Below are 16,111 nucleotides of genomic sequence, written 5' to 3'. Positions count from 1 at the left end.
AATACAGCCCTGTGGACCAAGAAGGAAAGTCATTCATTTATCCATGCATTCAACACTTTTACTTCTCATTAAAGGCAGGGCTACATGGGTAATTTAGGTAGCAAACTTTCAATATGACTAGATATATATACTTAACTTTTTTCTTGTGTTTTTTTCCTGCTATTCGCTAAAAAATCATTTTCTTGACGTACAACTGATTTTTTGGTTGTTTTGGATTAAAAGCCTTATTTACTCTGAATGCAAAACATTCAATAATATTTATTGGTTTTGTTGTTTTTACTATTCTATGAACATCTTTTTCGGAGAAGGCAATGGCACCCCACTCCAGTACTCATGCCTGGAAAATCCCATGAACAGAGGAGCCTGGTGGGCTGCAGTCCATGGGGTCGCTAACAGTCGGGCACAACTGGGCAACTTCACTTTCACTTTTCACTTTCATGCATTGGAGAAGGAAATGGCAACCCACTCCAGTGTTCTTGCCTGGAGAATCCCAGGGACGGGGGAGCCTGATGGGCTTCCGTCTATGGGGTCGCACAGAGTCAGACACGACTGAAGCAACTTAGCAGCAGCAGCAGCAGAACATCTTTTTAGAAAAAAACACCATGCAGTATTATGAGCTTTGTCAATGAGGGAATTCTGGTTGTTCATTTTTTTTTTTTTTTTTGGTTCAAATAACATCTATCTAGTATTATGCTCCTTCAGGTTTTGTACTAGGTTCTGTGGGTCTAAAAAGGTAAATTATAAATAGTCCCTGCCCTTAGGAATCCCAAGGTACAATGCCTTGTGGGGAGGCCAGTACATATACAGAAAGAAAGTACTAAATGAGACCCAACTAATCGTCAAATGATCTAATTAAAGAATTACAATGAGGGACCTCCCTGGTCGTCCAGTGGTTAAGACTACAAGCTTCCAATGCAGGGGACACAAGTTTGATTCTGAGTTGGGTAACTAAGATCCCACATTTGGAACAGCCCCCCCCAAAAAAAAAAAAATCACAATTAGTTCCACAACTTTTTGTGTGCATGATAAAGTACACATAACATAAATTTACCATTTTAGCCATTTATCGGTGTTATCAAGTACGTTCTCATTGTTGTGCAACCATCACACCACCCATCTCTACAACTTTGTCATCTCCCCAAACTGAAACCCTGTACACATGAAATAACAACTCCCCATTTCCACCCTGGTAACCACCCTTCTACTTTTTGTCTCTATGAACTGGACTCCTTTCGGTACTTCCTACAAGTGGAATCATGTTGTTTTTTTCCTTTTTTGTCTGCTTCACCCATTACTTTTTTAATCGAAGGAAACCTGTTGTACAAAAATGAACATCTCAGCCTTGTCCCTGACTGATTCACTACTTGGCTGGCCTGGTGTAAGATAGTCAACTTTTCCTAATGCCCTCGGCTCTGCAATTGCTCAACTGTTTTAGAACCGTTTTTTTTTTTTTTTTGGAAGAGTCCATCACAGTGTGTGATATTAATCAATTCAAGTCTGCTGACATTGTTGTAGTGCTTAAGAGACTGCTACTCCCTGGAAACACCGAACAGCCTCCCTCCGTGGGTGGTGGTGTGGTGAGGTCAGAGGCTCGCAGGTGGGCCTGAGCCTTGGCTCTGCAGGAAGCCGGCTGGGTCCCTAGGCTGTGCGTTTCCCAGGGCTTCACGTGTGATCATGTAGAGAGACCTGCTATTCCTTCAGCCCAGCTGCCTGCCAGAAACCAGGCCCTATGGATTCCCTCCAGACTTGGGCTCTGAGCTGAGCTGTCTAACAGCTTTCCACTGGGGCCAATCAGACACTTGCCAGAGGGCCATCTCACCAACTGCTTTTGAGTCACTTGTTCTATTTGAGATCTGTCGTGTGCTGGGAGCCCTCACTGGGCTTAGGGAAAGACCTAAAGTCAGTTGAAACTTGACCCGGGTCAAGTTTCCCAGCTGTATTTCTGGGGCACTTGTTTATGCAGTGAAATGTGTAATTTACAGTGGGCGTGGTCTGCTGAGCAGGAGTCAGCTCTGGGCGGCTTACTGCCGTGAGCAAAAGAACTCATTTTCTTGGGTTCACTTCTTTTTTTTTTTTTCTATTCTTTTCTATTATGGTTTATTACGGGATATTGAATACAGTTCCCTGTGCTGTACAGTAGGGGCTTGTTTATCCATCCTATATATAATAGTTTGCATCTGCTAATCCCGAACTCTCAAGCCCAACCTTCTATTGATGGGGTCCACTACTTATTCCACCAGAATATACATTCCTCAAGGGCTGGTCTGATCTCTGCTATATTCTCATTCCAGAAGACAGCCTGGGATAAAGTGTGAATATCTCCTACAAATGGAAAGGAAACATTCTCTTGTCAGGCTATCAATGTACAGAGAATAATGTTGTTAGAAATCAGAAAAATGATACCATTGATAAATGCACTCATGCTACTTAATCAAAAAATAGTCCAACCTATTCTAGCTCTTTCAAAAGGTAGAATAGGAAAAAAAATCTTTTCATTTAAAAAAATTTTAATCATTTCATCTTAACATAATATTACTGATTACCTTTCTTCTTAAATTTCATAGGATCTTATTGATACATCAATGAATTATGTAGAATTGAAAAAGGAAATTAATTGCTTGAGTTTTCAGAATGTTTGTATTGGTTCTCTAGTAGAGTTAAATGCTAATATTACCCCAGAAAACTGATGCAACATTTGTGAAGCAATTGCTGTAACGGGGCCTCTGTGTAACATTTCCTTGTATAGGATTTTGAAAAAAAAAAAAAAAGCTTAGGTCTTGGAAAATATTAGACAAGCACCTCTCTGCAGGCTTGCCACATAAGCACACGGCTTTCATTCCCCAGTGGACTCTGCTTTTGACTTGACAGTTCCTCATTTGTCTCGGGTTTGAGCCTCACTTCTGTTTTCTGACCACCAGCCAGCCCTGCCGTCTTTGTAGAAGTGGGAGGTGGCTTGGTCTTCACACAGATGTGAAGTCCATCACCAGCACACTCTCTCCCCCAACACTGTGCCATCCAGCAGAGCAGGCGTTAGAGAACAGCTCTCAATGTGCTCCCAAAGTCACCTGTGACCACTTGAATCCTCTCTCCTCCACTGGCTTCTTTCTTCTGATTTGAAGGGTTATCAGTACATATTCCTTTTTAAAAAAATTCTTTTTATGTTTAACATTTTGGGTCTATGTCCATTTTAGTTAATCTTTGTATGCGGTGCCAGATATGATCAGTTGTTGTTGCTGGTTTTTTTTTTTTTTTTTGCATAGAGTTATTCAGGTTTGTACGGATGTGAGAGTTGGACCATAAAGAAGGCTGAGTGCAGAAGAATTGATGCTTCAAGTTGTGTTGGAGAAGACTCTTTGAGTGTCCCTTGGACTGCAGGAAAATCAAACCAGTCAATCTTAAAGGAAATCAACCTTGAACATTCATTGGAAGGACTGATGCTGAAACTGAAGCTCCAATACTTTGGGCACCTGATGTGAAGAGTCAACTTGTTGGAAAAGACCCTGATGCTGGGAAAGATTGAGGGCAATATGAGAAGGGGGAAACCGAGGATAAGATGGTTGGATGGCATCACCGACTCGGAGGACATGAGTTTGAGCAAACTCCAGGAGATAGTGAAGGACAGTGATGCTTGGTGAGCTGCTGATCCTGGAGTTACAAAGAATCAGACACGACTTGGTGACTAAATAGCAACAACAATTTAAGTTTACGAGGCATGTAGGAGCTTAGTTCCCAGACCAGGGATGGAACCCGTGTCCACATTAGAAGGCCAATGGCTCTGGTATCCTGGCCCGACCTTCTATCCTCTGTGACTGGATGGTATCTGATGCTACATTTCAGCAGTTCTATTGTTTGGGGAATTCTCGCAGAGGTAGCAAATAAACCCTCAGATTTCAGGTCCTCAACACTGATGTTTATATCCTGTTCAGGGTGGTGGACAACTCCCCTCGGGTGCTGATTTGAGGAGCTAGACTCCTTCTAGCTACAGCTCTCCCACACGCCGGGGCCTTGGAGACCTTTGCACAAGCTAGAGGGTGAGGGAGAGGGTACATTTCACCCTGTGAGCCTGAAATCGCTTCTACTCCATTTCCTTGAGCTGGGAGATATAATCCCACCGAGGCTTCTATAATGCGGACAGGAGAACGTGGGTGCTACTGGACACTTAAGTTTCTCTATCACAGTGATGGGCTGACCTTCCGAAGCCTCAATTTCCTCCTCTGTAAAACAGAGACAGAATCCATCTTCGAGAGTTCTTGTGAGGATCAGAGCTAATGTCTGGGATAAGACTAGCTGAGCGCTTGACACAAGCCGCGGTGGTGATTACAGCCAGTGAGTGAGGGGCTCGCTCACTTTGGGGAGAGCACGGGCAATTCAGTCTCATCCCTTCCTGATTACAAATACTTTGTCCGTGCCTGTACTTCTGCTGAAGGTTTCATAATGATTATTATGCAACCTGCATTCTGTATAATTATTATGTAAAGACAAGTATGTCATCATGATTATTATGTAATATGGATTATGTATTGTGATTATTATGTAAATACAAATGAACCTCTCACTCTAAGCATATGTCTCATGGACTAATATTCCTGGGGCACTGACATGGGCTTTAAAATATTTTCCCATTGTCTGCTACCATCTGAAAAGCTACTGTCATCAAAGAAATACAGGTCATTGCAAAAACTGCCAATGCACAGACAGCTCCAATGTGGGGCTTCTGCCGCATGCTGGGTGCCCTCTCCCCTGCCAGCCTGACTTGGGAGACTTGGATCAGCAATCATGGTTAACAGTTTGGGTAAATCCTTTCAGAAATACTCCATGTTTACTTACAAGCATGTATAAATGCTTTCTTTTTACATAAAAGCCAAATCATGCTGCAGCTTTGTCCACACTCATTCCTTTTAACAGCCACATGGTTTCCCATCATGGCCAGTTTATTTAACCAGAGATGAGAGTTTTACTGGTAAGTAAAAAGGCATCAAACTCTTTTCTCTGTATGAACTGGTTAACTCCCCAAGTTTCCTCCCCATCAAATTGCAGTCCCCCCACCCCTTCCCCTGCCCCTTCCTTCTGCAAATGCTTATGGGTGCATCCTCATGCCTCCTACAGGGCAACCGTCACCATCCCAGGAAATGGACCAGCTGCTTCAAAACTTCCTGCTTATTTTGTTAGGGAGGAGGCCGTGGGGGAATAATGTGTCAAAAGCCTGGAGGAACCCCTTCCCTGAACCTGTAGCCTCAGGCTGGTTCAAAATTGCAAAGCAGAACCCTAGTCCCATACACTGTGGGTGGGAATGCAAATTGGTGCAGCCATTACGGAAAACAGTATGGAGTGTCCTCAAAAACTAAAAATAGATTTGCCGTATGATTCAGTAATCCCACTCCTGGGCATATATCCAGAGAAAACTCTAATTTGAAGTGATGCATGCATTCTAATGTTCACAGCAGTGCTATTTACGATGGCTAAGACTTGGAAGCAACCAAAATATCCATCAACAGATGAATGGATAAAGATGTGGTACATATATACAATGGAATATTATTCAGCCATAAAAGAATGAAATAATGCCATTTATAGCAATATGGATGGACCTAGAGATGATCATAATAAGTGAAGTAAGTCAGAGAAAGACAGATATCCTATGATATCACTTATATGTGGAATCTATACAAATGTTACAACTGAGCTTATTTATTATACAAAACAGAAATAGACTCATAGACGTAGAAAACAAGCTTAAAGTTACTAAGGGGGATAGTGTGGGTTGGCAGTGGGGTAGAAAAATTAGGAGTTTGGGGTTAACATATACACACTACTATATATGAAATAGATAAATAAGGACCTACTGTATAGCATAGGGAGCTTTACTCAATATCTTGTAATAACCTATAATGGAAAAGGATCTGAAAAAGAATGTATATATAACTGAATCTCTTTGTTGCACACTTGAAACTAACACAATATTTTAAATTAACTATACTTCAGTGATAAAAATAAAATTCTCATTGGAATAATTGGAAAAAAAGAGTTAAACAATCTTTGTTTTATCTCTAGGGCACTGGGAACACGTGCTCCCAGTTCAGGAATTTGGGTCCAGAGATGTTAGAGCAGAAAAGAATTTTTGCCTATTGTTCAATCTGGTTGAATTAAGACTTCCTAAGTTAGCCTTAAGTTTTCCTAAGTTTCTAAGTCTTCCTAAGTTTTCCTAAGAAAACCAAGTGGTTCTTGCAACTTTGCTGAGGTACCAGTCAGGCAGTAAGGTCATGGAGAGCTCAGAGATCTTGGTGGTTCTGTGTTCTGTAAAGCTGTGAAAATGATCTTGTGTGTTATGTGACTGACCCAAGCCATGGGAACCCAACTGGCTTCAGTCCTAGAATAATATTTTCCAATTTTAGCCATCTTTGTGCTACCTTCTGATTTCCTTTGTGTGTGTGTGTGTGTGTGTGTGTGTGTGTGTGTGTCATTGCATACCTCCTTTACCAATTTATTTAGTATTTATATATTTGAAGAATTGCGCTTACTATTTTACAACTGATTTTTAGATCTACCTTAATCCTATGGAACATCTTGGAGTTACAGGTTTGTTAAGTTGTATTTTTTCTAACACACATCACAATATATACAACTCTTCTTCAAGATTATTGGGACTTCCTTGGTAGTCCAGTGGTTAAGACTCCAAGCTTCCAATACAGGGGGTAAGAGTCTGATCATTGGTCAGGGAACCAAGATCCCACATGCTGCAGGGCACAGCCAAAATTAATTAATTAAATTTAATTTAAAAAATCATTCATCTATGTACTGCCCAATATCATTGCCTATGCTGCACTTTGGCAGTTGCTGTTCTAGTAACTTCCACATCTCTTCAAGGGAGATGAATCACTGAACCACTTAAGAGTGACCCTAAGTAAGTCAAAAAGAGAAAAACAAATCTCATATATTAACACACATATGGAATCTAGAAAGATGGTGTTGATGAACCTATTTGCAGGGAAGGAATGGAGACTCAGATAGAGAGAATGGACTTGTGGACACAGTGGGAAAAGGAGAGAGTGGGACAAATGCAAAAAGTAGGGTCAGCATATCTACACTGCGGGCATGCGTGCGTGCTAGGCAGTGTCCGACTCTTTGCAACCCAATGGACTGTAGTCTTCCAGGCTTCTCTCTCCATGGGATTCTCCAGGCAAGAATACTAGAGTGGGTTGCCATGCCCTCTTCCAGAGGATCTTCCCGACCTGGGGATCAAACCTGCGTCTCCTGCCTTGCAGGCAGATTCTTGACTGCTGAGCCACTGGGGAAGCCCATATAATAAACTACCATGTGTAAAATAGATGGCTGGTGAGAAGCTGGTATACGATCCAGGGAGCCCAGTCTGAAGCTCGGTGATGACCTAGAGGGATGGGATAGGGGAGAGAGGGAGGCTCAAGAGGGACATGATATATGCATAATTATGGCTGATTTGCATTGTTGTACAGCAGAAACCAACAGAACATTGTAAAGCAATTTTCCCCCAATTAGAAAAATAAATTAGAAAACAACAACAGCAACAAAATGTTTAAGTATAGCTGATTCACTTTGCTGTACAGGAGAAACTAACACAATATTGTAAAGCAACTGTAGTCCAATAAAAAAGTTGAAAAAAAAGATACAACTCTTTAGAGATCTTTGGAACATGTAGGATTTATGTTATAAGAAAACAAACTCTGTTTATTCTCCTGCACCAGCACAGGATGATATTTTTGGCCATAGCGATCGTCATGGAATGCTTTCTCTTTTTCTGGAAAGAAAGTAAATGCCTCCATTCTCAATGACCCCTGAGGATAAGTAGTAAAGCATGAGGAAGCACAAGGGACCCTGATCTAGCAGATGTAGGCATCTTTTTATTGCTTCATGCGCACTGGGCCAGGCTCACGTTAGTCCTATTTTTAGACTTTCGGGTTGACTTGGTGAATCTGGCCTCCTTTTCAACAGATCATATTAATGGCCTGCAGATGGGTCTGTAATTGATTCCTTTCCATCACAATTATTTCACATGCCGGCAAATGTACTCAACGTCTCCTTGGTGAATAGTCATGTAGTTTCTAAAACCTCTGCTAGGTCTGGGAACAGGTTTTGTCTTTGGCTTGGACATCAGAGGATAGACTATTCTAGAAGGATTTACTGAGCACTTGCATGCACATTCAGCGTCCTTGGCAGTTTTGTTGAGAATTCGAGTATGTTGTTGGCTCTGCATTCAGTTACATGGAGATGCTGGTACTTACTATCTTGGCGGTTGGAGGCAACGGCTGCATTACTGGATGACATTTAGAAACAATTCCCCAATGTATTAACATACTTACAAGTTCCATTATCCAGGAATCTGTCCAACTCTTTCCCCCTCTTGGCCACACCTTGAAGTATAGCTGGGACTCCAAAAGCATTTTAATTTTATGTTCCACAGACTTTCCCTTAAGAGGCTCTCATTCCTCCTTGAGCCCCCGTGTGAAATCTGGGACCCATTTCCCCAGTGTGACAAGCACTAGTGGGAGTCGGGAGTGGAACATGAGTTTGCATACATAACAATGTGAGTCACTGTCCATCCAGACTTCAGGGAGCCACTGATGTTGCTGATATCCTCATGAAGAATTACATGGCAGAAGACGTGACCAAGTCAACTAGGCAGTTACTCACCTGATGCAAAGGACCAAATGGAGAGATGAAAAGAGAAAATGAAACTTTAGCTATGTTCATACTCCAAACATGCGTTCATTTCCTAGTGAGTTAACTAAATCTTGCTCATCAGATAACTGAGATTTATCCATGTTCTCTTCAACTTGGTGCATTATCCAGGGAGCCAGTTTTTCCTCTGGAGCAAGTTTCTCTATCAATCCAGGGTGCATGTGGCCACATCCTTTCCACATCAGATACTTTGTAAAAGTGAAAGTGTTAGTTGCTCAGTCCTGTCTGACTCTTGGACTGTAGGTGGTGTCAGATCCCATGGACTGTAGCCCACCAGGCTCCTCTGTCCATGGAGTTCTCCAGGAAAGAATACTGGAGTGGGTTGCTATTCCCTTCTCCAGGGGATCTTCCTGGCTCAGGGATCGAACCCGGGTCTCTAATATTGAAGGCTGATTCTTTATTGTCTGAGCCACCAGGAAAACCATCAGATGCTTTGTACCAGGACACAGTTTAATAGATATGTTTATCTGGATCAATGTGTAATTTGAAAGCTGAAGCTTCTGCTTTAAAAGTTATGACTTCGTTTTCAGATCAGACCAATGTTACTATTAGTATATGCCCTTTGAGTTATTAGAGCTTTTATTCATTAATGAGGTTACAGAAAGTTACCTTTTTTAAAAATATTAAAGTATAATTGACATGTAAAATTATATTCATTTCTGATATAATGTATAACTGATTTGGTATTTGTTATGTATTTCATTCAAATGTATAATGATTTGATATTTGCATATATTGTGAAATGACCACAGTAAGTCTAATTAACATCTGTCATCACACATAGTTACAGAATTTTTTTTTCTTTCAATGAGATTTCAAGATTTACACTCTTAACAACGTCCAAATATTCAGTATTAGTTTATCAACTATAGTTGCCATGTTGTACATTACATCCCCAAGACTAATTTATTTCACAACTGGAAGTTTGTATCTTTTAATTCCCTTCACCTAAGAGTTACCTTTATGATTTCCATTTATGACGTTCAATAACAATATCAAACTCAAGTAACTTTAACTTTTGGAGTTAAGAACTCATGTTACAAATATGTTCTGGGATATCTTTCAGGAAGGACCTGACCTCAGCTGCCTTACAATTCTTTTGATCTCTTACAACATCTCCAAACCAACAGAATGGACAAAGGAAATTAGTCCCGAGTCTTGCTGGCTTTGAGATGAAAAGATAAATGGGAAATGGTGTCTGAGGTTGTTCAGGCAGGGAAACAGGTCATCCTCTCTGGGGACCATTCAACCCTCTCCAGGATGGTGCAGATGCCATGCTTGGAAGAGCCAGCCACTCTCCCCACTTCTTCCTTGTGGCCTCCAAGCCCACTTATGATGGTCTTGATTGTTATTGAGCCTTTTACTTAAGGAAATGCAAGGCCTGTACCAAAAAACAAACAGCGATTTGCATTCATCCTGAATTAAATTACTAGGGTGCCCAACACTTAAGTATCAAGTTACTTTTGGACAGAATGGCCATCAGAAACCTTGTTTGCTCATCTTACTTCACTCCAGGTACCAAAACCTCTGAAGTCCTACAATAAGACTCTAGGAAGTCACTCAAGTTCTCATCATCTCTAAACGAAGACACTTAATGGATTAATGTTTTGTGGCTTAGTCTAGTTAGGGGATTTCCAATCTCCAGTGATAAAGGAGTTCATTACTTTTCTAGCACATGATTGTGAGTATTTACTAGCTTGGGATTATAGTTGGCCTGGATAGACACTAGTTAGGAGGAAAGAGGTGACATCAGAGTGGGGATAGAGCTTCATCACTGACATAAATGCTGAATGATAGGCTTGATTCTTATCAATTATCTTTAAATTTTTAAAAAAATTTTTATTTATTTGGCTGCGTGGGATCTTAGTTGCAGCACATGGGATCTTAGTTGCAGCACGTGGGATCTTTTGTTGTGGCACATGGACTGTAGTTGGGGTGCACAGGCTCAGTAGCTGCTTGCTGGGCTCGCTGGGCTTAGTTGGTCCACAGCATGTAGGATCTTAGTTCTCTGAGCTGGAGTCGAACTCGTGTCCCCTGCATTAGAAGACAGATTCTTAACCACTGGACCACTAGGGAAGTCCTTAAAAGAGCTTTTTAAGCTCAGAATTGGCTTCTGTTTCTTTGAAGTGGGAAGAACATCACTCTTTTTTCCACCCCGATCCTTCCTTCCATTTGCCATTGGCACTGACTTTCTTAACTAAAAATGCAATTTAATGGCACCCCTCCCATGACATCAAATTTTAATTAAAGAATGTCTCAGGCTGATCAAAGGTCCCCAGCCCCAGATGAACCTCACTGTCTCAGCAGACTCTCTTTTGCGGTGCTGGGGATAAAGAAGCTGAAGAATGGTGGATGAAAGTGCCCCAAACCTCCAGGTTTATGGACTTGGCAGATGAAAGGGCTTGGCAAGGGGCTTAGCAGATGAAGGCCAGCGTTGGCGTGTCTGAAAAAGTCACACCTTCCACTCATGTGAGCTCTTATTTTTCAAATATATGTACATGGTTATAATGAATAAAATGTACATTTATTTACTTGAAAACATACCTAAATTCATTATAGACTTTTGTCATTATATATTTCCTCAATCAAGAAATAAATACTTAACATACAACCACTATTCTCTATGAGTCTGCCAACTTGGGGGGAGTTTAAAAAGAGTTCCCAGATTTGAGAATATAGAGCTGCTAATAAAGAGACAAACCAAGGCCAATACCACGCTGCTGCTGCTGCTGCTAAGTCGCTTCAGTCATGTCCAACTCTGTGCAGCCCTGTAGACGGCAGCCCACCAGGCTGCCCCGTCCCTAGGATTCTCCAGGCAAGAACACTGGAGTGGGTTGCCAAGTCCTTCTCCAATGTGTGAAAGTGAAAAGTGAAAGTGAAGTCGTTCAGTAGTGTCCGACTCTTAGCGACCCCATGGACTGCAGCCTACCAGGCTCCTCCGTCCATGGGATTTTCCAGGCAAGAGTACTGGAGTGGGGTTGCCACTCCAGTATATGCCTTGTCCATGATGACCCTTTAAACATCAGGCCCAGTGGAGCAGAGAACTGTATCCTGGGTGGGGTTGCAGAACCGAAGGACAGAAACAGGGTGAGCTTATATCTAATGAGACCTGGAAACAGCCCACTCATGGGGGCCAGCGGCTTGGCATCATGTTTGTAAAATTCCCACTTAATTTGTTGATTTTTTATTAAAACATTATTTAAATTGAAATATACTTCATTTACAATGCTGTGTTAGTTTCAAGTGTAGAGCAAAGTGATTCTGTTGTACATATATATTTACACATATTTTTTTCAGATTATTTTCCACTGTATTAATAGGTGATTGCAAGATATTGCACACAGTTCTCTGGGCAATACAGTAGGTCCTTGTGGCTTACCTATTTAATATATAGCAGTGTGCATCTGTTGGGCTTCTCTGGTGGCTCAGACAGTAAAGAATCCGCCTGCAATGCGGGAGACATGGATTTGGTCCCTGGGTTGGGAAGATTCCCTGGAGGGGGGCCTGGCAACCACCCACTCCAGTATTCTGGCCTGGAGAATCCCCATGGACAGAGGAGCCTGGCAGGCTACAGTCTGTGGGGTCCCAAAGATTCGGACACGACTGAGCGACTAAGCACAGCACAGCACAGCACAGCACAGCACAGTGTGTATCTGTTAATCCCAATCTCCCAATTTATCTCCTCTTCCCTCCCCTGCTATCCACTTAGGTTGTTTGTTAATATTTAAAGTGAGTGTCACCTAAGTTCATTGTCAGGTTGCATATATCCAGTCTGAGTATGGACAGTTAGCCCAATAGAAGGGGAGGCACTGACTTGTTTTGCGCCCTTGGCCTTCTTGGGGGAAAGCAGGGATACTACCTAATGCGATGGTGGGGTAAAGCCCTCCGTGTCCCCCCTCTGGGCCAGGGAAGAGGAACCCATTGGGTGTTGGGCACCCCTACATGTTTCCCACAGTTCCCTCTCATCTGTCACCTGGGGACCATTGCCCTCTGGCACGTAGATTCATGTTCCATTTTCTCTGCCAGAGGTTAGGCTTTGTGCATCTGGGGCTGTGTCTGCCTGGGTCCAGCATGGGACATATTTGCTGAATGAATACATCAGTGAGTGCATGAATACATGAATGGCTAGGCGTGACTTTGACTTTACAAGTTAGAGATTGAAAACATTAGAAGGAGATTTCAAAAGTCCAGATCACTACTCATGAAATATGCCTTTCATTTTTTCCTTTCTTTTGTTTTTGCCCACATGGATTTCTAGAAGGTCAGAGTGTTAAATGAAAAATCCTATTTTTTCCCTTGGTAATAGAGACAACACATGTTCATTGTAAAAGACTTAATTGCATAAAAGGGAGAAGGGAAAAGCTGACCGTCCTTCATAATCACAACTCCTAGGGTATGCATTTCTACCCTGTCCTGGGTGTGTCCTCTGTGGTCTCCACGGAGTCCCCAGACCTTCTCTGCCCTTCTCTGCCCTGCTTCATCCCAGAGGCTGGCTCATCAGGGCAGAATCCAGGCTCCTTTGCATACCTCATGCTGGCATCCTGTTATGTTCAGCCAGTGGCAGGCAGAGAAGTTGGAACACTGTTCCTTGCCTACAGTTCCCAGGGATATTCTGTCCTTGCTGATTTCAATTTCCACCTCTGGACCCTCCCGTGAGGTTTCAGTCCTAACTAGGCCTAGGCCCAGCCATCCCCCTCATTGCTCTTCATGCCCTTGGAGCCATAATGGCTTCCCACCAGGACTGGTCAGGGTGTCACTCTCCCACCTGTTCACTTAACTCTGCCCACAGTTCTTTTTATTAGTGGTGGCGGGGGGAGGTGATGCTGTACTGGCTTTTCACTGCTGTATGCAGGCTTCTTCAGTTGCGGTGCATGGGCTTACTTGCTCTGTGGCATGGGGGATCCTAGTTCCCTGACCAGGGATTGAACCCACATCCCCTGCACTGGAAGATGGGTTCTTAACCACCAGACCACCAGGGAAATCCCCGCTCACAGCTCTTAATGAGGTCTTTTCACTAAACATGGAATGAATTCTGCTTCCTACCAGGACCCAGACTGAAACAACACACATAAACGATGCCTTAATATCTATTCTATCTTATTCATCTGGTTTTTTAAACTTAATACTCTCTTAGAGGAATCTTTTAATGCTATTAGATGTGATTACATTTCCTCATGATTTTGATAATATTTTAATAATGTTTGATAATATTTTCAATAGGGTTTAATTGAAGCCCACAAAGATTTACTGAGCACCTCCCTGTGCAAGATGGCAATCCACTCCAGTATTCTTGTCTGGAGAATCCCATGGACAGAGGAGCTTGGTGGGCTACAGTCCATAGCGTCACAAAGAGTCAGACATGACTCACATGACTTAGCATGCAGACGTGCATGCCCTTGGGGAGAGGGGGGCTTAAGTAAAATGTGGAAATAACTGGGCAGAAAAATGAGAGGTGTCATAAAGGAGATACTAAGTAAGAGCTTTAAGAGTTCCAAGGAGACAGAATGTGGGGCATTAGAAAGACTTCCTCGAGAAAGCAGTGTCCCTGATATGCCAGGGGGTGAAGACTTAAACCAAAGGGAGCTGGGAGCCTGACATACATCTAGGGCAAACAGGAAGGCAAGAGCCAATACCTTAAGCTGAGAATTTTCGGATTTTTCTGAGCAGTGAAGAGTCTGGTTGAGCTGAGCAGAATGGAATGTTCTCACAGGGCATTTTACTCATCTCCCCTTTAAAGCAGTTTTCTGAAATAATATCATTTTTCTGTCTCCCCTCTAGATTATAAATTCCTCGAGGCCAGGGATGGTTCCTTCACATCCTTGTATAAACACCACATGTAGCATAGGGAAGGGATTCCAGTGAAAGTTTGTTGAATGGATTTGGATGGACACCCTGTGATGGGAATGGAAATTCGCTGTCAGACGGTGGTGGGTTTCCAGGACCAGGCTGAGTAGTTTGTAGGAAATTCTCTGGACCTGATTCCTTCTGTTCATCTCCTCTCCTCTCTCTTTTAGGCTTAATCGCAATCATAGATATAAAAATGATTTGTGGACAAGGACACGATCTTCTGACATGACACGTCCCCCTTTCCCATCTTCATTCTCTTAATGATGGGTCAGGGTTAGGAAGCCCAGACCCTCCTCATAGAAATGATTTTGGGGGAGAAAAATCTCAGAAGCTTCTGGCTTCCTGGCTCATGTTAACCAGGGAAGCAGTTAGCAACGGTTCTGCAAAATCAGGTTGGTCTTTGAAGTGGAGAGCAAAACAAGAGCTGAGTTTGGCTCCTATCTTAATATTAGAAGTTCAGAAAGTCGCTCTTTTTCTGCTGTCCCACCGCTTCTCTGACCAACCCAAGTCAGGCCAAGGAGCCCCAACTTCTGCCCCAGACTCTCCCTTTCTCGCTTGTCCTCCACATCCTGCCTGCTTTCTTCTGCTTGGAGGCTGAGAGCATTGATTGTATGGTAAGGGAATAGGACAGAGTTTGGGAAACTTGTAGGGTGCTTGTGTACTTTGTAGCGAGGTATAGATGATGGTGGGTTCCCTGGTAGCTCAGCTGGTAAAGAATCCGTCTGCAATGCGGGAGACCTGGGTTCAATCCCTGGGTTAGGAAGATGCCCTAGAGGTGGAAATGACAACCCACTCCAGTATTCTTGCCTGGAGAATCCCAGGGACAGAGGAGCCTGGTGGGCTACCATCCATGGGGTCGCAAAGAGTCAGACACGACTGAGCAACTAAGCACAGCACAGCATAAATAATGGTGTTGTAGCAGCAGCGATAATGATAATACAGAAGCAGAGATGGACATAGCTGGATGTGAATGTGAGCTTCACTGGTCACACACTGGCTCTGGGTGACATTGCTATCTGGATGCTAACTTGGTTTATACTATAACAGAGTTGTGCAAATGAGGGAAAAACAGGGCAAGGGGAAGCACATAGCTTGGCACAGCAACTCACCATGTTTTATCCTTTTTTCCACTACACACAAGCACTTTATGTATTCCAAACTTCTGAAGGAAATACACGTGTATCTCTTTATCAGTGATTATCTATTAATACCCTATGCAGTGCAAATTCCAGCAGAAGTACGTAGCACTTTGGAAGATGTAGTTGGGGAGAAATCAGGTTTAGTTGGCTTTTCAAACAGTTCTCCATTGTCTCTTAATCCTAAAAAATTAATTTAAAAATCAAAAAGAAAGATGAGTGTCTGGCTTCCATTTCTGAAGCCAGTTGTCCTGTTAGCTCATGAATCACAAAAAAAGCACGACATATACACAGATGACCCCCTGCCCAAAGCATATAGCATGCTTCTCAGGAAGGAGAGGTACTTTGTCAAGTGAAACCAGTCTGCACTGATGGGACCTCAGGGTGTCTGGTTACAATGATCTTGTAAACATCCA

The 16,111-nt window shown here is 42.7% G+C and overlaps 1 long non-coding RNA gene across 1 annotated transcript in view; it reads left to right on the top strand.

Moving 5' to 3' along the window:
* The window catches only part of LOC132344119 (uncharacterized), a 64,909-nt gene extending 58,474 nt beyond the window's left edge, over positions 1 to 6,435 (top strand). The window contains exon 3 of the long non-coding RNA XR_009493233.1: positions 3,261 to 6,435. This is a non-coding gene — a long non-coding RNA (uncharacterized lncRNA). The remainder of the gene's footprint in view (positions 1 to 3,260) is intronic.
* The last annotated feature ends 9,676 nt before the right edge of the window (positions 6,436 to 16,111 follow it).

The sequence above is a fragment of the Bos taurus genome, chromosome 28, assembly GCF_002263795.3.
Source record: "Bos taurus isolate L1 Dominette 01449 registration number 42190680 breed Hereford chromosome 28, ARS-UCD2.0, whole genome shotgun sequence".
Taxonomy (NCBI): Eukaryota; Metazoa; Chordata; class Mammalia; order Artiodactyla; family Bovidae; genus Bos; species Bos taurus.
Note: the sequence above shows the minus strand (reverse complement) of the source record. Positions and strands in the feature narration are given on the sequence as shown.